The sequence below is a fragment of the Lucilia sericata genome, unplaced genomic scaffold (genome assembly GCF_015586225.1).
Source record: "Lucilia sericata isolate MDLA Ls3-8-SP2 unplaced genomic scaffold, ASM1558622v1 Contig000454F_arrow, whole genome shotgun sequence".
NCBI classification, from domain to species: Eukaryota; Metazoa; Arthropoda; class Insecta; order Diptera; family Calliphoridae; genus Lucilia; species Lucilia sericata.
Window position 1 is genome coordinate 23,270 of NW_023994469.1, and position 26,258 is coordinate 49,527.

At 29.6% G+C, this 26,258-nt stretch overlaps 1 protein-coding gene across 1 annotated transcript in view; it reads left to right on the forward strand.

The window, feature by feature from the left end:
* Window positions 1-3,276: 3,276 nt before the first annotated feature.
* The window catches only part of LOC119605030, a 252,283-nt gene continuing 229,301 nt past the window's right edge, over window positions 3,277-26,258 (forward strand). Inside the window, exon 1 of the mRNA XM_037957970.1 lies at window positions 3,277-4,056. The gene's annotated coding sequence lies outside the window, so the exon portion shown is untranslated. The remainder of the gene's footprint in view (window positions 4,057-26,258) is intronic.

Consider the following 26,258-nt stretch of genomic DNA (forward strand, 5'->3'; position numbering starts at 1 on the left):
AAGCGAATTGTGGACACTAATTATTTTTTAAAGCTGTGTTTTGTATGGGGGCTCGGATCAAAAGCCCGATCATTTCAAATTTCATCAGCGTATTTTAGGACAGTATAAAACAAAAGCACTACTCCGGAGAAACCCAATATACCATCCCTACTAAGGGTATAAAAAGGGCAATAAATAGGCATTGATACTATCGAATATCTATAATGGAAGTCAACCTGTCAATAAGATGGCGAGAAGATAATTCCCTTGGCTAGTGAACACGGAATATAAGGTGGAGGAGATATAGGTGCAGTACAGGTGCTCTATGTAGCCTCGTATGGATCTCCATTACACATACTATTTAAATATTATTTGGAAACCATTGTAAATTTGGATATCATGGGTATTATTTTAGGCTTTTATTCTACTATTCAGTGCCTGGGATGGAAAGATTTTTATTCTAAGTATGTACTTTGAATTCATTTGTTTTTCTTTTCACAAAATGCTTATTGGAAAGTAAACACCTACTAAGAGTATTCATATTGCAATATGAAATAAAACGTTTTATTTTTGTCGGTAAATTATTAAGATTTTTTGAATTTTTTTTATATTTTTCGGGATTTAGAAATCCCGAAAATCCCGGGATCCCGATATCGGGATTCCGGAATTTATTTAAAAGTCCCGAATCCCGGGATTTCTAAAAACCAGTCCCGATTGGCATCCCTAATCGTGATTGTAATAGATACATAGACTAGAAATATACTAAAATCACATCTCCATTTATCAATAGTTAAGCAATCATGAACATGCACTAAAATTCCAAAGAATATCAGAACGGATTAACAAGCAATCCACATCTGCTGGTATAAAGATATAACTGCCAGAGAATAAATCAGAATAGTACTGAGGTGTCAATAGATGGCACTAAGAAAATAAATGGAACGGTTAGTGGTATATTTTATGAGGTGTCTTAAACTGAGAAATGAATTTAGCAAATTTACAATGGAAATATTTAAAGCTGTAAGTCCACACAAAGTGTTTTCGCATCAAATCATTAAAAATAGTATTCAAATTGTCAAAATCACGTCAAAGCTTTAAAAATAGTATACAAATTGTCAAAATCAGCTGACATGTTCCTGCGGCGATTATGACACTTAGAAAAGTTCAAAACAGACCTACATTCTACGCTTCCAGGCATTTTAAGCTTTTGTGCTTATAACTTGCAGCACATAACAACATTGATTCTATGTATTGGTGCGAAGAAGCAGAGAATTCATGATGTGGACCTCCAGTTTAACCGTGACCGTAGAAGCAAGTAAGATGTATATCTATGAGATCAATATTTAATAGCAATATCACGTTTTACATAGGTATTCAAGCTGCTATAACCCTCTAAACATTATTGGGGTATATGATGCCCTGTAAACATTATTGGAGTACATGACCCATTTAGTAATCATATATAACATTATTTTTGAAAACAACAAGGTCCATAGCCTGCATTATATAAGTTTTTATGTGTTGATCAAGTACAGCCATAATTTTTGTAAAGGAGCAGTTTTTGGATTAGTCTGTTGTAATGCATGTGTGGATAATGTGGTCCCCCCCCTAGGTTATAGCAGTGCTAAATGGAGCATGTTTTTTTTATAGGGTTAGGTTAGTTTAGGGTGATTATAATAAGAAACGAAACTCTGAGTATAGCTAATGCCAAATTGAACCGCGTTAAGGACTAAGATTGATCCAAAAAGTAAGAATGTATAACAATTTGTTGACAAAAAAATAAAGAGATTTTCTAAAAGAGGGTTTATATAGTGGATTTATATGGGCCTATCCTTATAAATTTTGGTAGAGGTATTTACGTTTGCAGTTTCAGTTTATAAGTGAATTTTGACCTTCATGTCATTTTCTTAAGGGGACTTTATATGGGTGCTAGGGTCAAATGAATCCCGATCATTGTGGAAATTGGCATTACCTATCATTTATATAAAACTAAGGTTTGTCGATTTTTGTATAGATTTAACATATTTATAAGTTCAAGAGCCCTATTCGGGGGTACGGTTGTATGTGGGCTAGGCGAAATAATGCACCGATTTTAATTATTTTCTACAGGCTTCGTCCTTGGGAGAAGAGAATGTGCCAAATTTCATCAAATTACCTTGAAAATTGCGATCTGTATCGTGCGAACAAGATTTACGTGGACAGACAAACGGACGGACAGACAAAAGGAAGGACAGACAAACGGAAGGACAGACAAACGGACGGACTGACAAACGGAAGGACAGACATACGGTCATAGCTTAATTGATTCAGAATGTGATTCTGAGCTGATTGGTATACTTTATGGGTGTAGTAGAACCAATATTTTTCGGTGTTGCAAACATCCACTATAGACGTGGATGCTTCTTTAAAGGTTGCGATGGTCCATGCCTATATTATATACCTTGGACTACTAAACGGTTTACTTCCATATTTTTGTTGAGGGTAAACACCCTTTAGGAAATCAAAACCAATATTTCGGTATATTATATATTGCCTAATAAAAACAACCTAATTCAAAAAGCCAATATCACATACTCCCACTCTATTAACATAAAGTCCTTTTTACACGTTTGAAGGACTTGGTCAAAAATATGTGTGTGTTATAATCAATGCATACATGGCCTACATTATTAGCATCATCATGACCATCAAATTGTTCAATGAAATATAACTGCTACTAACTTCCTATCTGGTCGATAGTTTTATAAGAATTGAGAGATTTCTTTTAAAATTTACTATATTTTAAAGAACTCACTATAGGGGAGTAATAAAAGTAAAACAAAAGTATGATATAAAGCGCATGAGCCATGACACACAGAATGGGTAAGTAAATGTATTGTAATGTAAGCTCTTACAGGAATTAGTGATGTTTATACACAGAGTTTCACTCTCTCTTGCTCTCGCTCTCTGTGGTTAACACTCTTTAACTGAGAGTTTTGTGGTAGGTATTAGGGCAATATTAGTGTGAAAAAAACTAATTCCACTATATAAACCACATATGGAGCAAGAAATGTTTTGATTTCTGGAGAATACCAATACAATCCACTTATAGTGCTTAATGATTTAATGTTCTCTGAGCGTATATTTTCTGTTCGTGCTGAGCAAATGTTTCGTTTGACTGAATGGAATTTTATTATTTTGAGTGCACTAAACAAAAATATTTATGCTCTACAATTTATACACATTGTATGTGGACAGCATAGTGAAATGCACGCAATTCATAAATTTCGTAAGCAGAGTGAATTCAGTGTTGCCGGGATATTCAAACGATTTGGTACTCGAAAAGGTGTTAGATGTATTTGAAATAATATATACACCAAGTATTCTATTTTACGAAATCGTGGTTTAAAACAAAATCGAATAAAATAAGAAAACAAAAAAAAAAAAAGAGTTTTTCTTTTATTGAAAAGTATACAAACGCACATTTTCGTCAATTTCGTCGTGATAAACGGAAAATCTGGAAAATTAATTCGGTATATAACGGTTGGTTTAAAGTGTGAAGAAAATTCTTTATTAAATAAAATTCAAAAATTTTAGTGTTAAACATTGTGTAAAAATTTTGGCAAATACATAGAAAATTTTAAGAAAAAAATTGCTATAAAATTTTAAACAAAATCATGTAAAATTCTCAAGTTTGGCTTATAACCTAAATCAATAATAGTTAAATAATAACTACAGCCAAGTGTTTTGTTTAACAAGAAAAAAAAAAATTATAAATAAAATCCTTATCAAACCATAAAAAAGCTTATTTTAACACAAAAGAGCAGAAAATAATATAGAAAAAATATTAATTTCTATATATATGTATATGTGTGTGAGTGAGTGTTTAAAAAGGATTAAAGTGCAAAAAACATATAAATATATTATATTGCAGTGTTAGCACTATAACAACAATAACAAAAAAAAAATTCTTTAAAAAAACCACAACAACTACTTCAACAACAATAACAATAAAACGAAAACAACAGCAATAAAAGCACAACAATACAAGGATTAAACAAGGATTATTTAAACAATCTCTAGGAAAATATAAAAAAAGTAATATTATATAAATTTTTTTTTTTAAATTTATTTATATAACAAAAAACACAACAAGAAAATACATAACACTTCTTAAGAATAATGTTTTCAAAAGACAAAAAAGGACTTTTAAGGACTTTAAGTTAAAAAAAATATGAAAAAAATTTAAGAAATATAATTTTTTGCTTAAAAGTTTAAATTACAAATAAAATCGTTAAATGTAGAAAATTTAACACAAAGCTAGGATGATTTTGTAAACGTCCTTGTTGCAAATGTTTGGTGAACTAGATCAAAGGATAAAATGCTTCTTTTAAAAGGTTTTTGTGATTTTTCAAGGATATTATAAGCAAAATGGATATTATATGAAAGGTCTTTGCAACACCTTATAGGTACACAGAGCAAAAAAGAATATACATGACTGGTACCAAATTGTCACCAAAGTGTTAAAATTTGTCAATAACATCGGTTGTCAAAGTATATAAATACGTACAACAACACTATGTAATGTTGATACACATTCGTTGTCTAAATGTTAACAAACGTGGTAAGCTCACTATTGATAAACAATCTGTTGTCAACAAATTGACAACGCAACGTTGTCAACATTACATAGTATGTATATATTTTGACAACGGATGTTATTAAAAAATTATAAACAGTTTGGTGTCAATTTGTTACATTTTTGTCCTTTACCAAAAAAAGCATATGTACTTTTCAATTATTCATCTCGTCTCCATACACCTTTAACTCACCGTATAGAGCTTTAGAGCTTTTAATTGTGTTAATTCTATACAACGGTTCTGCAGCCAGTACTTTAAACTTGAAACTAGTACAAGAGAAACATTATAGAACTCATACATAGTCCTTGGAATAGTTCTGGAACTAAGTCGTTTAGTTTATAATATCAACAACTTTTATTTAAGGGACACCCTAATGTTATATATAACATTAAGGCACTACGTTTGTAAATTACTTTCTTGAAGAAGATTAAAGTGTTATTAAGTGAAAAACAGTAAATATTTCAACATGGCTCCACAACGATTTGTGCTAATTATTTACACAAAACAACAACAACAATTTCTATTTAACTTAAATACCAAATATTTCTAAAACTTTTCAACAATTTGAAAGAAATTTCCAAAACTTTGATGAAAAACTGTCAAAATTTCTGCTTTCAATGATTTTAAAAAAATTCCTAAAAAATCTTCTAGGATCCAAAAAACTAAATTATAAATAAAACTTATATAATAAAGTGTTCTGAATTTACTGAGCTTTATTTTATGAAAATCTGTACATTAATATTGATTTTATATTCAATTGAGTGATGGAACCACTTATATGACAAACAAACAAAAAAAAAAAAAAAAAAAAAAAAAAAAAAACAATATTAAAAAATTTTGCATTTTTAAAAAATTCCTTAAAAATATAAAACTATAAAAAATTTTAAATTTTATAATCCATCATAAAGCTAATGGTATGACAAATAAAATTTTTATAAAATCCATGAATAAATGTTGATTTTATAACCTTCAGTTCAGTTCTAGTTCAGTTCAAGTTCAGTTCTAGTTCAGTTCTAGTTCAGTTCTAGTTCAGTTCTAGTTCAGTTCTAGTTCAGTTTCTAGTTCAGTTTCTAGTTCAGTTCTAGTTCAGTTCTAGTTCAGTTCTAGTTCAGTTCTAGTTCAGTTCTAGTTCAGTTCTAGTTCAGTTCTAGTTCAGTTCTAGTTCAGTTCTAGTTCAGTTCTAGTTCAGTTCTAGTTCAGTTCTAGTTCAGTTCTAGTTCAATTCTAGTTCAGTTCTAGTTCAGTTCTAGTTCAGTTCTAGTTCAGTTCTAGTTCAGTTCTAGTTCAGTTCTAGTTCAGTTCTAGTTCAAGTTCAGTTCTAGTTCAGTTCTAGTTCAAGTTCAGTTCTAGTTCAGTTCTAGTTCAGTTCTAGTTCAGTTCTAGTTCAGTTCTAGTTCTGTTCTAGTTCAGTTCTAGTTCTGTTCTAGTTCAGTTCTAGTTCAGTTCTAGTTCAGTTCTAGTTCAGTTCTAGTTCAGTTTCTAGTTCAGTTCTAGTTCAGTTCTAGTTCAGTTCTAGTTCAGTTCTAGTTCAGTAGTAGTCTAGTTCAGTTCTAGTTCAGTTCTAGTTCAGTTCTAGTTCAGTTCTAGTTCAGTTCTAGTTCAGTTCTAGTTCAGTTCTAGTTCAGTTCTAGTTCAGTTCTAGTTCAGTTCTAGTTCAGTTCTAGTTCAGGTTAGTCTAGTTCAGTTCTAGTTCAGTTCTAGTTCAGTTCTAGTTCAGTTCTAGTTCAGTTCTAGTTCAGTTCAGTTCTAGTCAGTTCTAGTTCAGTTCTAGTTCAGTTATAGTTCAGTTCTAGTTCAGTTATAGTTCAGTTATAGTTCAGTTCTAGTTCAGTTCTAGTTCAGTTCTAGTTCAGTTCTAGTTCAGTTCTAGTCAGTTCTAGTTCAGTTCTAGTTCAGTTCTAGTTCAGTTCTAGTTCAGTTCTAATTCAGTTCTAGTTCAGTTCTAGTTCAGTTCTAGTTCAGTTCTAGTTCAGTTCTAGTTCAGTTCTAGTTCAGTTCTAGTTCAGTTCTAGTTCAGTTCTAGTTCAGTTCTAGTTCAGTTCTAGTTCAGTTCTAGTTCAGTTCTAGTTCAGTTCTAGTTCAGTTCTAGTTCAGTTCTAGTTCAGTTCTAGTTCAGTTCTAGTTCAGTTCTAGTTCAGATTTTGTGATTGTAATTTTACTGCGCCAAAACTTAAGAAATGCTTAAAAGGTATTATGTGTTTTTTGGACACCAATCTATGTATTTAGCTTTCAAAATCTTGGGCGGCAAGATTAATGCTTATTTTGGCTGAAAAAAACTTAAAACTCCAGCTTACATTGTCTTTATAAATATTAATTAATAATTTGTTAAAATTTGAATAAAATCAAAAAAAAAGACATTGTTTCCAAATTATGTTTAACAAGACAAGACAATTATAAATATGTATGTAAATACGTCAAGACGCCAATATCGAATTACAGTTTTATAATCTTGAGGTTTTTAATTAAAAGAAAGAAAAAAAAATCAATTAAATTATAAGATTTTTTTTTATAAATAAATGTTTGTGGTAAATTGTACAAAAAAAGAGTTTGACATTGATTGATCAAATAATGAACAAATTTGTATAATTTACAACAAAAAATTCCCACATATGTAAATTCAGTTTCCACAAGAAAAACAAGAAACACTTAAATATCTTTAAGAGAAATCTTAAAACAATTAAAATTATTATATGTAGTTGGAAATGGTGAAGAGATTCCATGTGATTCTTAGTCGTTATGGTTGAAATATTAAAAAAAGGAAATCAATTTAATTTCAATTATTACTTCCCTTTGCTGGAGTTTACAAATTTTCCCATACTCTCATACTAATTAGTTTAAATTTTTATTAGGGAAACAATTGAATTTCAATTGAGGAAATCTTGCCTTATTTAGTTTAAACTAAGGATCAGGCTCAACAGCCATCAGATGCCGAGAGAAAGATAAATTAAACTTCAAAATTGACACAGCAGTTGTCAATATCTTCTTAATTCTACTTGTTTCTTAAACTTTGTTCAGCACGATCTTTTGCTATCGGTCACTGGCGATCATATTTTTTTAAATTTTAATTATTTTACACTTAATATTTTACAGAACTCCTATCGTAAAACAAATTTTACCTGCTTCATTGCTATTCAAATATTTCTTACCTTTCGCTTACATTTCTTTCCCATTTATTTTCTTAAAACTTGTTCAACTATTCATATTTTAATACCATTAACATTTATTTGCACAATATCTTTTCTTTTTTATTGCAATCTCCCATGACAGTTGTCTTTACACTTTTTGACACATTTGTTAACTTTCAAACAATTTAAAAAATATTGTTACATGCACGCCATCCAACAGACGGACAGACGGACGGGCAGATAGACAGACTCAGCTCACATAGGAAAAGGAAACTTAGAAATTTATGGTTTTTTTAAATATTAAAAATTATAAAACAGAAGAAAAAAAAAAAGAATTATTCATTCATTACTAGCACATGAACAAAGTTAAGTAACTGTAGTTATCCTTTTGTTGAATGCATTATAAATACATGTACGTAACTCTCATCATTATACGTACATATGTTAAAAGAACTCTCATTGTATAAGTATAAACGTTTCCCTTATGTGAACTCACGTTTCAAGAAAATCTCTTAGGATTAGGCATAAATGAAACAATATCTAAAATTTGTGTTTAAGCCTAAACAGCAGCAACAACAACATGACGAACAAAAAATACCGAATAAATACCAGAGATATACTGAGACTCATCAGAGACATCATCAGTTGTAACTGTTGCCGTTTTGGTATGATGTCAGTTTTAGTAGAAAAAGTCATAAATAAATGGCGCAACATTGTTACTGAGCATACCAAATAAATGGGGTTTTCCATGCATTTTTTTAAAAACAGTAATATACAGATAGTGGCCGTTCTAATTTGAAGTTGGATTCAAAATGTAAGTTCTACTTCAGTACTAGTTCAGTTCTAGTTCAGTTCTACTTCGGTACTAGTTCAGTTCTAGTTCAGTTCTAGTTCTGTTCTAGTTCAGTTCTAGTTCAGTTCTAGTTCAGTTCTACTTCAGTTCTAGTTCAGTTCTAGTTCAGTTCTAGTTCAGTTCTAGTTCAGTTCTAGTTCAGTTCTAGTTCAGTTCTAGTTCAGTTCTAGTTCAGTTCTAGTTCAGTTCTAGTTCAGTTCTAGTTCAGTTCTAGTTCAGTTCTAGTTCAGTTCTAGTTCAGTTCTAGTTCAGTTCTAGTTCAGTTCTAGTTCAGTTCTAGTTCAGTTCTAGTTCAGTTCTAGTTCAGTTCTAGTTCAGTTCTAGTTCAGTTCTAGTTCAGTTCTAGTTCAGTTCTAGTTCAGTTCTAGTTCAGTTCTAGTTCAGTTCTAGTTCAGTTTCTAGTTCAGTTCTAGTTCAGTTCTAGTTCAGTTCTAGTTCAGTTCTAGTTCAGTTCTAGTTCAGTTCTAGTTCAGTTCTAGTTCAGTTCTAGTTCAGTTCTAGTTCAGTTCTAGTTCAGTTCTAGTTCAGTTCTAGTTCAGTTCTAGTTCAGTTCTAGTTCAGTTCTAGTTCAGTTCTAGTTCAGTTCTAGTTCAGTTCTAGTTCAGTTCTAGTTCAGTTCTAGTTCAGTTCTAGTTCAGTTCTAGTTCAGTTCTAGTTCAGTTCTAGTTCAGTTCTAGTTCAGTTCTAGTTCAGTTCTAGTTCAGTTCTAGTTCAGTTCTAGTTCAGTTCTAGTTCAGTTCTAGTTCAGTTCTAGTTCAGTTCTAGTTCAGTTCTAGTTCAGTTCTAGTTCAGTTCTAGTCAGTTCTAGTCATTCTAGTTCAGTTCTAGTTCAGTTCTAGTTCAAGTCTAGTTCAGTTCTAGTTCAGTTCTAGTTCAGTTCTCGTTCAGTTCTAGTTCAGTTCTAGTTCAGTTTTAGTTTTTAGTTTTAGTTCAGTTTAGTTTTTAGTTTTAGTTCAGTTTCTAGTTCAGTCAGTGCATAAAATTTGAAAGTTTTCTTTGTCTTGGGAATAGCAAGTTAAAAAAACCCCATTCTCCAACTGTTAAAACATGTATTAAATTTCCTTAATTTGAAAAACGAACACTCTTTTTTACTCCTTAAATTCAACATGTCTGTTTAATAACTTTTGAAAAATAATAAATTATTTATACATTATTTATTTATTCAATACTCCTCCTACTTTACTTAAAACCTAAATGTAGCAAGGTCTCTCGGTGGGAACTACTAAAGTATATAATTTATTTAAACTATTTTACTTTAATGAAATTTATTTTTACCATCATTTTAAATGTCCTGCATGACACTAATATTTAAATTATTGGCTTTTATGGACACAATAAAAACAATAATTTTTGTATATCGATTTATGGTCATTAAAAATTTACAGAAAAATGTCTGTATTTTTATTAAAACAATAAAATATGTTATTTGTTCAATGTTGAAACAAATGAAATATTTAAAAAATTCTTCTTTATTAACACTAGAGATTTTGAAAAATTTTTAATAGTTTGTTTAAGAAGCTTCCACATATATTCGAGAAAATCTGTAACTTCAAAAACTTTTTGAAGCCTATAGGTAACTTTTAAATTAATTTGTGTTAGAAATATTACTACAATAGTTTGAAATTATTTAAAATATTTTACAAATGAAAATCAGCACGGCTTTATCTTTATAAGAGGTTCCGCTTATTAAATATCTGGTTTAAATAGTGTTAAATTAACTTCCAAAAATATATGTAACCATCAAATCTAAATTAACTCTAATACAAATAGACCATAGTAAAATAAATTATACCAATTTATTATTAAATATTTATACAATAACTATGACATTAAAAAAATTTTAACAAAAACAAACTTTATAACTGGAAAATAAAACATTTACTAATAAATCTAATAGTAAATTTAAATAATTTATTAATGTTTCTAATGTTTGAAAAAAATCCAGTTTTTTGTACGTTCAACAAATAACATAAATTTTTAATAACAAAAAAATTATTTTAATTAAAGTTATAATTATATATTTGTTTAAATTCATATAATTTTTTTCATATTTTTCAACCTACATATTTCCATGTAACTATTTTTTGTTATTTATAAATTTCAACCGAAATTTGTGAAAGTAATTAATTTTAATTTTGTTTATTTGAAATTGGTTTTTGCTCGGTTTTTAAAATATGTAATTAAAAAGTAAATTTTATAAATTTATATTTAAATATGTTTTAAGCAAATATATGTGCAGACTAAAGTTGCCTGCTTTGGGTGGTTTTCAATGTTAACCGTTTTGCTATAAATTATTTATATAACATTTACTATTAAAAAGAGAACTTTTTCTTGAAATAAAAACTTTGGTTAAAGAATTAATTACAATATAATTGCAGTTTTTCCGTAAAATTCACAATATTTTTTATATGTATTTTAAGGGGAAACCCTTAACTAATTTTTCGGTTTTTCTAAAAGAAAAGTGAGTTGTGTGTTAAAGTATTATTGCATGTCTGCATGTGTTAAGAATATTTATCATTTTCTATACACATACTTATAAAATATAAATAAATAACAAACAATAAAAAAACACAAACATCACTAAATAACAATTCTAAGAGAAACAAATTATAAGGATAAGTTAAAAAGGGTTTATCAGCTAAAATTTAGATTTAAAAGAATATTAGATTCAGCAATAATTAGTTCAGAACTGAAACACATAGAACCGAACTGAACTAGAACTGAACTATAACAGAACTAGAACTGAACTAGAACTGAACTAGAACTGAACTAGAACTGAACTAGAACTGAACTAGAACTGAGCTAGAACTGAACTAGAACTGAACTAGAACTGAACTAGAACTGAACTAGAACTGAACTAGAACTGAACTAGAACTGAACTAGAACTGAACTAGAACTGAACTAGAACTGAACTAGAACTGAACTAGAACTGAACTAGAACTGAACTAGAACTGAACTAGAACTGAACTAGAACTGAACTAGAACTGACTAGAACTGAACTAGAACTGAACTAGAACTGAACTAGAACTAGAACTGAACTAGAACTGAACTAGAACTGAACTAGAACTGAACTAGAACTGAACTAGAACTGAACTAGAACTAGAACTAGAACTGAACTAGAACTGAACTAGAACTGAACTAGAACTGAACAGAAGAACTAGAACGAACTAGAACTGAACTAGAACTGAACTAGAACTGAACTAGAACTGAACTAGAACTGAACTAGAACTAACTGAACTGAACTAGAACTGAACTGAACTAGAACTGAACTGAACTAGAACTGAACTAGAACTGAACTAGAACTGAACTAGAACTGAACTGAACTAGAACTGAACTAGAACTGAACTAGAACTGAACTAGAACTAGAACAGAACTAGAACTGAATAGAACTGAACTAGAACTGAACTAGAACTGAACTAGAACTGAACTAGAACTGAACTAGAACTGAACTAGAACTGAACTAGAACTGAACTAGAACTAGAACTGAACTAGAACTGAACTAGAACTGAACTAGAACTGAACTAGAACTGAACTAGAACTGAACTAGAACTGAACTAGAAATGAACTAGAACTGAACTAGAACTGAACTAGAACTGAACTAGAAAACTGAACTGGAACTGAACTAAAACTGAACTAGAACTGAACTAGAACTGAACTAGAACTGAACTAGAACTGAACTAGAACTGAACTAGAACTGAACTAGAACTGAACTAGAACTGAACTAGACTGAACTAGAACTAAACTAGAACTGAACTAGAACTGAACTAGAACTGAACTAGAACTGAACTAGAACTGAACTAGAACTGAACTAGCACTGAACTAGAACTGAACTAGAACTGAACTAGAACTGAACTAGAAACTGAACTAGAACTGAAATAGAACTGAACTAGAACTGAACTAGAACTGAACTAGAACTGAACTAGAACTGAACTAGAACTGAACTAGCACTGAACTAGAACTGACTAGAACTGAACTAGAACTGAACTAGAAACTGAACTAGAACTGAACTAGAACTGAACTAGAACTGAACTAGAACTGAACTAGAACTGAACTAGAACTGAACTAGAACTGAACTAGACTGAACTAGAACTGAACTAGAACTGAACTAGAACTGAACTAGAACCTGAACTAGAACTGAACTAGAACTGAAACTAGAACTGAACTAGAACTGAACTAGAACTGAACTAGAACTGAACTAGAACTGAACTAGAACTGAACTAGAACTGAACTAGAACTGAACTAGAACTGAACTAGAACTGAACTAGAACTGAACTAGAACTGAACTAGAACTGAACTAGAACTGAACTAGAAATGAACTAGAACTGAACTAGAACTGAACTTAGAACTGAACTAGAACTGAACTAGAACTGAACTAGAACTGACTAGAACTGAACTAGAACTGAACTAGAACTGAACTAGAACTGAACTAGAACTGAACTAGAACTGAACTAGAACTGAACTAGAACTGAACTAGAACTGAACTAGAACTGAACTAGAACTGAACTAGAACTGAACTAGAACTGAACTAGAACTGAACTAGAACTGAACTAGAACTGAGCTAGAACTGAACTAGAACTGAACTAGAAGTGAACTAGAATGAACTAGAACTGAACTAGAACTGAACTAGAACTGAACTAGAAAAAATCTGGAAATGAACTTTGTAAAATGTATTAAAAATTTTATAACAAGAAAAGGTATCGAAAATTTCCTATAAAAAGAACAATTTATATGGTTAACTGGAAATATTTTTTTTTCTTGTAAAAATGCTTTAATATATTTTCTAAAATTTATTATTATTCCAATGTTTTATTAATGTTCTTTAAAAATAAATCTGTTCCCTTCAATATAAATTTATTGCCAGTTTAAAGTTTAATTTGCCACCAATTTTGAATAAATGATGAAACAAATTTTCGAGTAAAATTTAAACCTGAAAGAAAAATTTTATTTATTTTAGCAATTATTATACCCTACACCACTTTAGTGGGGAGGGTATATTGGGTTTGTGCTGATGTTTGTAACGCACAATAATATTGGTCCTATACCCACCTTAAAGTATACCAATCGGCTCAGAATCATTTTCTGAGTCGATTTAGCTATGTCCGTCCGTCTGTCCGTCCGTCTGTCCGTCCGTCTGTCCGTCCGTCTGTCCGTCCGTCCGTCCGTCCATGTAAACCTTGTAATCAAACTACAGGTCGCAATTTTGAAGATAATTTAATGAAATTTGGTACATGATCTTCTATTGTACCAGGGACGAAGCCTATTGAAAATGGTTAAGATCGGTCCATTATTTCACCTAGCCCCCATACAACTGAACCCCCCAATAGGGCTTGTAATCCTTGTAATCAAACTACAGGTCGCAATTTTGCAGATAATTCAATGAAATTTGGCACTTGATCTTTTATGGTATCGTAGACGAAGCCTATTGAAAATGGTTAACATCGGTCCATTATTTCACCTAGCCCCCATACAACTGAACCCCTCGAATAGGGCTTTTAAAACTTGTAATCAAACTACAGGTCGAAATTTTGGAGATAATTCAATGAAATTTGGCACATGATATTTTATGGTACCGTAGATGAAGCCTATTGAAAATGGTTACCATCGGTTCATTATTTCACCTAGCCCCCATACAACTGAACCCCTCGAATAGGGCTTTTAAAACTTGTAATCAAACTACAGGTCGCAATTTTGGAGATAATTCAATGAAATTTGGCACATGATCTTTTATGGTACCGTGGACGAAGCCTATTGAAAATGGTTACCATCGGTCCATTATTTCACCTAGCCCCCATACAACTGAACCCCCGAAAAGGGCTTTTAAAACTTGTAATCAAACTACAGGTCTCAATTTTGGAGATAATTCAATGAAATTTGGCACATGATCTTTTATGGTACCGTAGACGAAGTCTATTGAAAATGGTTATTTCACCTAGCCCCCATACAACTGAACCCCCGAAAAGGGCTTTTAAAATTTGTAATCAAACTACAGGTCGCAATTTTGGAGATAATTCAATGAAATTTGGCACTTGATCTTTTATGGTACCGTAGACGAAGCTTATTGAAAATGGTTACCATCGGTCCATTATTTCACCTAGCCCCCATACAACTGAACCCCCGAAAAGGGCTTTTAAAATTTGTAATCAAACTACAGGTCGCAATTTTGGAGATAATTCAATGAAATTTGGCACATGATCTTTTATGGTACCGTAGATGAAGCCTGTTGAAAATGGTTTACATCGGTCCATTATTTCACCTAGCCCCCATACAACTGAATCCGCCGAATAGGGCTTTTAAGTTCATAATTATGTTTAATATACTCATATCTCGACAAAAAGCTGCAATAACCAAGTTGTATACAAGACTTGATGACCCCCACGAATTCCATAATAATAGGTTCTCATATGACCCTAGCCCATATGAAAAGCCCCCATCAAAATTTCACTTAAATGTCCACAATTTTATTCAACAATAAACGGCTTAAGTATGTATATCTAAGGCAAGGTACAATTCAACTTAAATGCTTTATTATGGCAACTAAATCACATTATATTTTTGTCAAAGGTGTAGGGTATTATATGGTCGGCCTCGCCCGACTATAATTTCTTACTTGTTTTTTATTCTTTTTAATTTTTCTATAATTTCCGTGAAATTTATGTAAATTTTACTTTATATTTAATAGACATTATAAATTATACAACAACAAATTCCAGTCGTTTTTTTTTTTCTTATAAGACACAAAAAACCATTAAACAAATTCTGTTAAAAAACAGGCAAAACTTTAGTTGTATGTGTGTGTTTCTAGTATTTTGTATAGATAGAATGTTTTGCTACTAAATGCCACAAGAGATTAAATGGTTTTAAAATATCACCCATATTTAACATAAACTTAAGTGGCAAAGCAAGCGTATGGACGGACGACCTTATTACAACAAACTTTTGTGATGCCACAACTAAGGGAAAGAGGATGCAATGGATGTATAAAGAAAATATTTGCCACAGTCGGTTTAGGGAGTAGCGGCTTTCGGTGCTTTGTTCGCTGTGGCAATAATAAGAAAATATTATTAAAATCTCTGGTGGCACAATATTTTTGTTTAGTGTTCTTTTGTTTCTTTTTGTGTTGTTTTTTTTTTATAAGATTTAAGACTTTATTAAGATCTTAAATCCTAAAATTAAGGTAATTAATCCAAAAAAGAAGTTTTTTTCTTTTCTCATATTTGTATCTGTGTGTCTATGTATGTGTCTATTTAATAAAAGTGTGTTTTATGTTTCTCTTTAATTATTTGAGAGCTGTGCTGGGCATATATAGGCTTTTATTAACATTAGTTGTGTGCTTGCTGCTATAAAGAGATTATTGTCTGTTTTAATTTTGTTAATAAATTTTTATTTCATTGTAAGAAAAATTTTTAAATTGAAAGCCATTTTTTTAAGAAAAATTTCATAAATTTGTTAAAGTCATTTTTATGTGGCTTCATGCTATTTTTATTAACGGTACAAAACTTTTTATTGGACTTATTTTTAAAACTTTTTCATTTGAAAGTTATAAAAAAACTGTTGACAGTTTGGTTCAAGAGAGTCCATATCAAATTACATGCTTATAAATTAGTTACATTATTTTTTGTGCTATTTGTGTTTAACACTAAAAAATAAATATTTTCATAAATTTTCAATTAAATAATAGAAAAACATAAATATTAAGAGCAGTGAATTATAATAAAAAAAAATGTTTAGAAAAGAAAAGTTATTAACAAATAAAATTGGTGTTCTAAAAAAATTGAAAATATTTTAAATATCTATAAAAGTAAAACTAACTAAAAAATGTAATCAGTGATTTGGATCTCATGGACCCGTTCATAAGATTTACGATGTATTTTATAGTGGAGAATTAACGAGATTTTATGAGGTTTTTGAAAACTAACATGAATTTCAAAAACTGGTTCATAAATTAGACAATAGATTCTCCAACAAACTAGTCCATAGACTGAACTAGAACTGAACTAGAACTAGAACTGAACTAGAACTGAACTAGAACTGAACTAGAACTGAACTAGAACTGAACTAGAACTGAACTAGAACTGAACTAGAACTGAACTAGAACTGAACTAGAACTGAACTAGAACTGAACTAGAACTGAACTAGAACTGAACTAGAACTGAACTAGAACTGAACTAGAACTGAACTAGAACTGAACTAGAACTGAACTAGAACTGAACTAGAACTGAACTAGAACTGAACTAGAACTGAAACTAGAACTGAACCTAGAACTGACTAGAACTGAACTAGAACTGAACTAGACTGAACTAGAACTGAACTAGAACTGAACTAGAACTGAACTAGAACTGAACTAGAACTGAACTAGAACTGAACTAGAACTGAACTAGAACTGAACTAGAACTGAACTAGAACTGAACTAGAACTGAACTAGAACTGAAACTCGAACTGAACTAGAACTGAAACTAGAACTGAACTAGAGCTGAACTAGAACTGAACTAGAACTGAACTAGAAACTGAACTAGAACTGAACTAGAAACTGAACTAAGAACTGAACTAGACTGAACTAGAACTGAACTAGAACTGAACTAGAACTGAACTAGAACTGAACTAGAACTGAACTAGAACTGACTATGAGACTAGACTGAACTAGTAACTGAAACTAGAAACTGAACTAGAACTGAACTAGACTGAACTAGAAGCTGAACTAGAACTGAACTAGAACTGAACTAGAACTGAACTAGAACTGAACTAGAACTGAACTAGAACTGAAACTAGAACTGAACTAGAACTGAACTAGAACTGAACTAGAAACTGAACTAGAAACTGAACTAGAACTGAACTAGAACTGAACTGAACTAGAACTGAACTAGAACTGAACTAGAACTGAACTAGAACTGAACTAGAACTGAACTAGAACTGAACTAGAACTGAACTAGAACTAAACTAGAACTGAACTAGAACTGAAAGAACTGAACTAGAACTGAACTAGAACTGAACTAGAACTGAACTAGAACTGAACTAGAACTGAACTAGAACTGAACTAGAACTGAACTAGAACTGAACTAGAACTGAACTAGAACTGAACTAGAACTGAACTAGAACTGAACTAGAACTGAACTAGAACTGAACTAGAACTGAACTAGAACTGAACTAGAACTGAACTAGAACTGAACTAGAACTGAACTAGAACTGAACTAGAACTGAACTAGAACTGAACTAGAACTGAACTAGAACTGAACTAGAACTGAACTAGAACTGAACTAGAACTGAACTAGAACTGAACTAGAACTGAACTAGAACTGAACTAGAACTGAACTAGAACTGAACTAGAACTGAACTAGAACTGAACTAGAACTGAACTAGAACTGAACTAGAACTGAACTAGAACTGAACTAGAACTGAACTAGAACTGAACTAGAACTGAACTAGAACTGAACTAGAACTGAACTAGAACTGAACTAGACTGAACTAGAACTGAACTAGAACTGAACTACTGAACTAGAACCTAGAATTACTAGAACTAGAACTGAACTAGAACTGAACTAGAATTGAACTAGAACTGAACTAGAACTGAACTAGAACTGAACTAAAACTGAACTAAAACTGAACTTGAACTGAACTAGAACTAAACTAGAACTGAACTAGAACAGTAGACTCGTTAAAAGACTAGTCCATATACTGTTCAAAAGAGTAGTCCATAGAATAATATCGAAAAACTAGTCCATAGATTAGTTGAAAGTTCAGTATCTTAGCTCGTTAAATTGTTATTAAAAATACATATGCCTGAAAACTGCCCTGTCGCTGCAATTATGTTTATGTATGTATGCGCTATTAGTTCAAAAACCCCCAACCTTAACTGCAGTATCAAGTAATTACCTCAGCACTTGTATTAAAACATTATTAAATTTATTTGCTTAATTGATATTTCACTCGAAAACCCCCTAATAGTTTTCACTTAAACTGCCCACACCCCTCTTTAAAAACTTTCCCATTAAAAGTCTTAATTAAAATATTTATTGTTTTGCATTTAATAATAAATCATACTAAATATATGTATATTTACCTTCTAATGGTTTTTAAACGTCATCATCATTTCATTGAAATACTGAGAAATAAACAATTAAAGTCATTAACTTAAATAGCGGGCATTTACTACTTAAAAAACATAAATAACCTTTAATAAAATATAATATAATAAATCCTTGTTATTCTCATATAGCTCAATATTTATGGTAAAACAGTTGAAATAAGAGGAAAATTTTACGTTGAGCTATTTAAATTGTCAAAAACATTTTGATTTATAGGGTGGCCTTAAAGTATACGAAAAATAATTTCAGACAATATTTATTTAGTGGCCATACACACACAACCACAATAAATTGACCTTAATACTAAACAAATATCAATTTAAAGAATACAAAAAAAAAAACTATAAAACAACCCCCCAATAGAAAACTATACAACACCTACTTTTGCCTTAACATAAACATTCTTACTTTACATTTCTAATATCCTTTTTATCCTGCTTTAAGCTAATCAAACAACCAACTGCTATTACAATTAGAAGTGAAAATCCCACGAGTCTGATTAAAAGGGACAAAATACTACAACAAAACTAATACCAGTGACCAAACCCCAGACGTTTTGTTAATATATATGTGTGTGTGTATGTCTAAAAAGGACTAAACTGCAAATTATTAAAATCCACAGGCCATAAAGTATTTTAGCTTAAATAGTATTAACATGTGGTAAATGTTGGTAGGTGTGAGTATATAAGTATTTAAGCTTATTTGTCTCAGAGCTTTTTTTTATAATTCTTTTCCCTACCAACCAAAAGTAAAGCCAACTTAAGTTAATCATCATAAATCATCTGAAAATATATATGTATGTATGTACAAATATTGTCTGAAAATTAAACCCACTACCTCATCATTATCATCATCATTAGCTATAGCTACGTACAGCATATTTACATGGCATTTAGCTTTCAGAAATTAAACTACTACAACTTACGTTTTTATTTTCATTTATTTATTTTACCCACATTATGCGGGTGATTGCTGCTATTCATCTGAAATGTGTGGTCAGCAGGGTATCATAGCAAACCAATAGCAATGGAAACTATGGAAAGTTTTTGTTTTGAAAAATAAATTATGAAAAGCTAGCAATATAATTAGGATACTCTATAGTAAGTAAATGTAGGCAAAATTAAAGCTTTTAAGTAGTTGTTGCCAAAAAGAAAGCTTTAGACAGTGCTATAGTTTTCCAAACAATTAGAAATATATATATGATAATCTATCTAAAGAAGCTTAATTGTGAGCTTTTGTTTAACTTATGCTTTATAAAGTTGTAATAGAAAGCTTTGCATCTAACTAGTGCTTCAATTCGTTAACTTTCTTGGACTAGTTCGTTCAAAACAAAACAAAAAGCTTTAGACATATATTGCTATAGTTTTCCAAACAATTAGAAATAGTTATAAGATAAACTATCTACAAAAGCTTAATTGTGAGCTTTTGCATTATTAAGTTGTGACAGAAAGCTTTGCAACTAACTAGTGCTTCAATTCGTTAATTCCCTTGGACTAGTTCGTTTTAAAATTACTTAGGTATAGTCTAGTAATGTTTTGCTAACAATTACTATAGAAAGAAGCATATTCCGTTCAAATTTGAATACAATAAAAACCAACGAAATGCTTTTTGTAAGTTGTGCTAAAAAGCTTTATTTTAATTAGATAACTTGCATCAACTAGTTTGTTTGTAGATTAACTTTAGTGACAGCTATTTACTTGACTAGCCATAAAAGCTTAATTGTGAGCTTTTTTCTTAACTGCCAGAAAGCTTTATGACAACTTTCTTGGACTAGTTCGTTAATAAATTAATTATCTCTAGTAGAGTAATGTTTTATAAATAGTTGCTATAAAAAATTTTAACTGCCGAAAAGCTTTTCGTGCGCTTCTGAGCTTTTTTTAACCAATACCATATATACAAATGTGATAGAAAGCTTTGCTACTAATTAGTTCTTTAATACCATAACTGCTTACTACTAGTGCTTTTATAACTTACTTAGGTATAGTCTAGTAAAGTGTTTTTGAGCTTTTTTTTTAACTGCTACCATATATAAAGTTGTGTCAGAAAGCTTAGAAAGTTAGACTATAGCTAGTCTAGTAATGTTTTGTAAACAATTGAAGTAAAAGGAAACAAATCTCTTTAAAATTTTAATACACAAAAAGCGGTCGAAAAGCTTTTCTTGCAAAAAAGGGGGTTTGTTTAACTAGATGTTGTTTATCTTTTTTCTTTGAAATTGTAATTTAAAACAACATTTTCTTCGAACTTCAAAAAGTGCTTTTCTTTTAAAATTTTCCTTTAAATAGTGTTACCAAACAAAAAATTGTGTTAATTATATTTAATAGGATAAGTTTTGTTATTCGTAATTAAACGTGCTGCTATTTTTAGAAAGCCTATTATCAACGACAACTTATTTTACGCTGACTATAAATAGTATAAAAATTTCTAAAAATAATTACATATTGGTATTTTATTTAGCGATACATGCCACATGCCAATGTCAAACGTTAAATGTGACAGAAATCATACCAGTAAAAAGTTAGAATCTAAAAGCTTTAATATAATTTGTCACAAGATACTTAGCTTGAGCATTTTTTATGAAAAGTAGAGACTTGAATTGAGCTTTTAGAATTATAAAGCTTTAAGCTGAATTTGTAAAGCCTATAGCTTTCAAGCCTATAGAATGAACTAAAGCTTGTCGAAGCTTTAGGAGACATAAAGCAAGTAGATTTGTTTGGCATAAATTTCGTATGCTATGGATATTTTAAGCTTTAAAGCTTTTCCATTTTATAGGATAAACTAAAATTTTTAAAGTTTCTAAGAAATGACTTGATTAGTATACAGTTTTAAATGAAATTAAGCTTTAAGTATACATTACTTTGCGTATGTTATGAGTATGAGCTTTAAGAACTTTTCTGTATGTTAGATTAAGCGTTAAGCTTATATTAACTTGTGTGTAATAGAGAGCTTTTAAGTTTGAAGCTATATACCTGAATACTTAGTTTAGATTTAATATAAGCTTTAATTAGACTAAACTTTAAGTTTGCCTTACCTTGAGTAAGATATAAATTTGAGCTTTAAAAGTTTTTAAGTTTTAAAACGGATTAAATTATAAATCATATACAATTAATCTACTTGATAGAGCTTCCATGTTTTTAAAATCTTAAACTTATGATAAGTATAATGTATGTATAGTAGAAAGCTTTTGTTAAAGCTAAAGCATAATGTTTTTAAGAGAGCTTTTATATGTATATGTTTGAAGTTAACTGAAATAAAAATACATAGAAACTTTATAGACTTAATAGTAAACTCCGTTAGTTTAGATAAGACTTTTAAAAGCTTTTAAGCTTTTTAAACTTACTGCTCATTAAGTCCTTATGTCTTTAAATGTCATTGTAGGGTATTTAGCAATTTTTTCATTTAATATTTCCTAATTTGTTATGGAATTTTTTTCTCAATTTTTCCTGCTAACTTTCAGCATTCGCTACTAAACAGCTTTTATATAAAAGCATTCTAATAAACTGTTCTAATGGTTGTTTATGGTATTATATTTTCAAATAAGTTTATTAGTGAAAGGGGTTTTTCCTTTATGTTTTTTTTTAATTTTATTCCAGCATAATTGCGGTTGTAATGCAGACGTGAATTATGACTTAAAAAGGGTGTTAAATTAGAGTAAATAGTGTGTGTACAAAAACATAAGGAAAGTAAACAACCAAGCGAAAAGATAAAAAAATTATAAAAGCTAATAAATTATAAAGAATTTTAAAAGACATTAAGATAAACTTTTTCGTGTAAATTATTGTAATGAACGTTAAGGAAAAAGTTGTTTTTAAGTTATGTTTTTACAAGATTTTATAAAGAAAAAAGTTTTTTTTTAAGATTTTAAAATAATAAATTAATTAAAAAAGGATTAAGTAATTGAGCACGTAGTGGAAGATTTAAGACATTGCTATGTAAAGCTTAAAGCTACTATGCTATATTATATTGTTCCATAAATTTCGTTTGTTTAATAACAAAATCTACCAAATAGTTATAAATCAATTATTTAGTTCAAATTGATGAGGTGGCTGTAACTCTTCTATAATATTTATAAGGTGGAAAGGTTTCTTTTTTAATGGCCCCCCCATTTATTCCCCCAAATGATGACTAATGGATTTTAAAGCATTTTTTGCCATAGATCTTAAAAAAAATTTTTATGGTACAATGTAAAAATATATAAATTCTCACATGCAAATGTTGTTAAATACATGGAGAAAAAACAAGTAAAAGTTGAAAAAATTTTCAATATTTGAAATAAAGCTTTTTGGAAAAAGCTTTGGTACTTTTAAAAACTTAATATGATTCTTATAATAAGAATTTATATAGTTAAAGTTGTTTTCAAGTGGAACTATTATTCTAACGAAACTTTAAGCTTTACTGAAAGCTTTTTAAACATTAGAAAATAATAAACACTTCTAGCTATTGTCAGCAGAAATAAAGCTTTCTGTTAAACAAAACTTTAAATCTATACAGATCTATATAATCTTCCCAGTGCTTATTACGGACAAGACAAGCTTTATTATATAAAAAAGGAGCTTTCTGTTAAAGCTTAGTTAAAAGCTCTTTTTAAACTTTTCATTTCTTATTAAAGACAGACAGAAAAACAAGTAAAAGTTGAGAAAATTTTCAATATTTGAAATAAAGCTTTTAGGAGAAAGCTTTAGTAAAAGCTTTGGTACTTTTAAAAACTTAATATGATTCTTATAATAAGAATTTATATAGTTAAAGTTGTTTTCAAGTAGAACTATTATTCTAACGAAACTTTAAGCTTAACTGAAAGCTTTTTAAATGCCTGCTAATCAACTATGATCGTGTTTATTATTTTGTAATATTTGATCATAGTTCTAGCTATTGTCATCAGAAATAAAGCTTTCTGCTAAAGAAAACTTTAAAGCTTAATTGAAAGATCTATATAATCTTACCAGTGCTTATTACGGACAAGACAAGCTTTATTATATAATAAAAAGAAGCTTTCTGTTAAAGAAAACTTTAAAGCTTAGTTGAAAGCTCTTTATAAACTTTTCAGTTCTTATTAAAGACAGACAGAAAACCAAGTAAAAGTTGAAAATTGTTCAATATTTGAAATAAAGCTTTTAGGAAAAAGCTTTACTAAAAGCTTTTGTGCTTTTAGGGTATTTATTTTATTCATATAATAGGAATTTATACAGTAAAAGTTGTTTTTAAGTAGAACTATTATTCTAACGAAACTTTAAGCTTAACTGAAAGCTTTTTAAATGCCTGTTAATCAACTATGATCAAATATTACAAAATAATAAACACTTGTAGATATTGTCAGTAGAAATAAAGCTTTCTGTTAAAGACAAATTTAAAGCTTAATTGAAAGATCTTTATAGTGCTTATTACTGACAACACAAGCTTTATTATATAATAAAAAGAAGCTTTCTGTTAAAGAAAACTTTAAGGCTTAGTCGAAAGCTCTTTATAAACTTGTCAGTTCTTATTAAAGACAGATAGAAAACCAAGTAAAAGTTGAAAATTGTTCAATATTTGAAATAAAGCTTTTAGGAAAAAGCTTTACTAAAAGCTTTTGTGCTTTTAGGGTCTTTATTTTATTCATATAATAGAAATTTATACACTTAAAGTTGTTTTTAAGTAGAACTATTATTCTAACGAAACTTTAAGCTTAACTGAAAGCTTTTCAAATGCCTGCTAATCAACTATGATCAAATATTACAAAATAATAAACACTTGTAGATATTGTCTTTATAGAGCTTATTACGGACAAGACAAGCTTTAATAAAAATAATCTCTCTGTTAAAGAAAACTTTAAGCTTAGTTAAAAGCTCTTTATAAACTTGTCTTATAAACTTATTACAGACAGATAGTAATGTTTAAATTTTCAGTACAATCTTTTATTTTCACAATTTCTCTCAGTGTTTTAGCCTCTAATCTCTGGCGTCCAACACACCCACAATATTCATACATTTATGCTATTAGAATATATGTATGTATGTGTATATTTTTTAGAGTTAAAACAAATATGCTAAAATATAAATTCATTTACACTCTTTTCTACCTTAATAAATAATAAAAATAAAACATTTTCCATTCGTTTTTCATTTTTTTCTATATTTTTTTCGGAATATTAAAAATAAAAGTTACACCAACATAAGCGCCTGGGGGATCACAATACGTTACGTTAGTAGTACAGTATATAAAAGGGAAGGAAAACGAACAAAAAAAAATTATACAATAAACAAATTCTAAAATGAAAAAAATACCTTTAACATGAAATATCTCCATACACAATTGTCATAAATTTTTGGGGAAAGCAAATGCATATAAACCATTGAAAAATGTTTTAGACAATTTTGTAAATAAATTTTGTTTTAAACATTTTTTTGGATACTAAACATTGAAATGTTTTGGTAACCATGTGTGCTAGTATAGGTACAGGAAAGGAAGTGTCATAGGTTTATCAAAGGGTTCGTTTCGTTTTGGTATAAGCACTAGCTACCCACTACCTAACTCAAAAGGCTTACGGAGGAGATGAGAATCATTAAAGAGAATTTTTGTAAAATTTTCTGTTTATAGAAAATTTTCGATTAAAATTTTCTGTTTATAGAAAATTTTCGCTTAAAATTTTCTTTTTATAGAAAGTTTTCGCTTAAAATTTTCTTTTTATAGAAAGTTTTCGCTTAAAATTTTCTTTTTATAGGAAGTTTTCGCTTAAAATTTTCTTTTTATATAAAATTTTCGGTTAAAATTTTCTTTTTATAGAAAATTTTCGGCTGAAATTTTCTTTTTATATAAAATTTTCGGTTAAAATTTTCTTTTTATAGAAAATTTTCATCTAAAATTTTCTTTTTATAGAAAATTTCGGTTAAAATTTTCTTTTTACTGAACATTTTCGGTTAAAATTTTCTTTTTATAGAAAATTTTCGGCCAAAATTTTCTTTTTATAGAAAATTTTCGGTCAAAATTTTCTTTTTAAAGAAAATTTTCGGTCAAAATAATAATTACATATTTTGCTTGCATTGCTTTTACTTTTTCTGAATTATGTCATTGTAATTCTGCTTTTTTCCATTACAATTACAATTAATTGCTGTCTTCCATCCATAGTAATTGCTGTTTTCCATTACAATTACAAGTAATTGCTGTCTTCCTTTACTATTACAAGCATTAGCTGTCTTCCATTACTTTTATAAGTAATTGCCGTTTTCCATTACAATTACAAGTATTTGCTGTCTTCCATTACTATTACAAGTTATTGCTATTTTCCTTTACAATTACAAGTAATTGCTGTCTTCCTTTACTATTACAAGTATTTTCTGTCTTCCATTACTATTACAAGTACTTGCTGTTTTTCATTACAATTACAAGTAATTGCTGTTTTCCATTACTATTACAAGTAATTGCTGTCTTCCATTACAATGAAAAGTAATTGCCCTTTTCCATTACAATTACAAGTAATTACAAGTATTTGCTGTCTTCAATTACAATGAAAAGTAAGTGCTGTTTTCCTTTACTATTACAAGTATTTGTTGTCATCCATTACTATTACAAGTAATTGCTGTTTTAAATTACAATTACAAGTAATTGCTGTCTTCCTTTGCTATTACAAGTA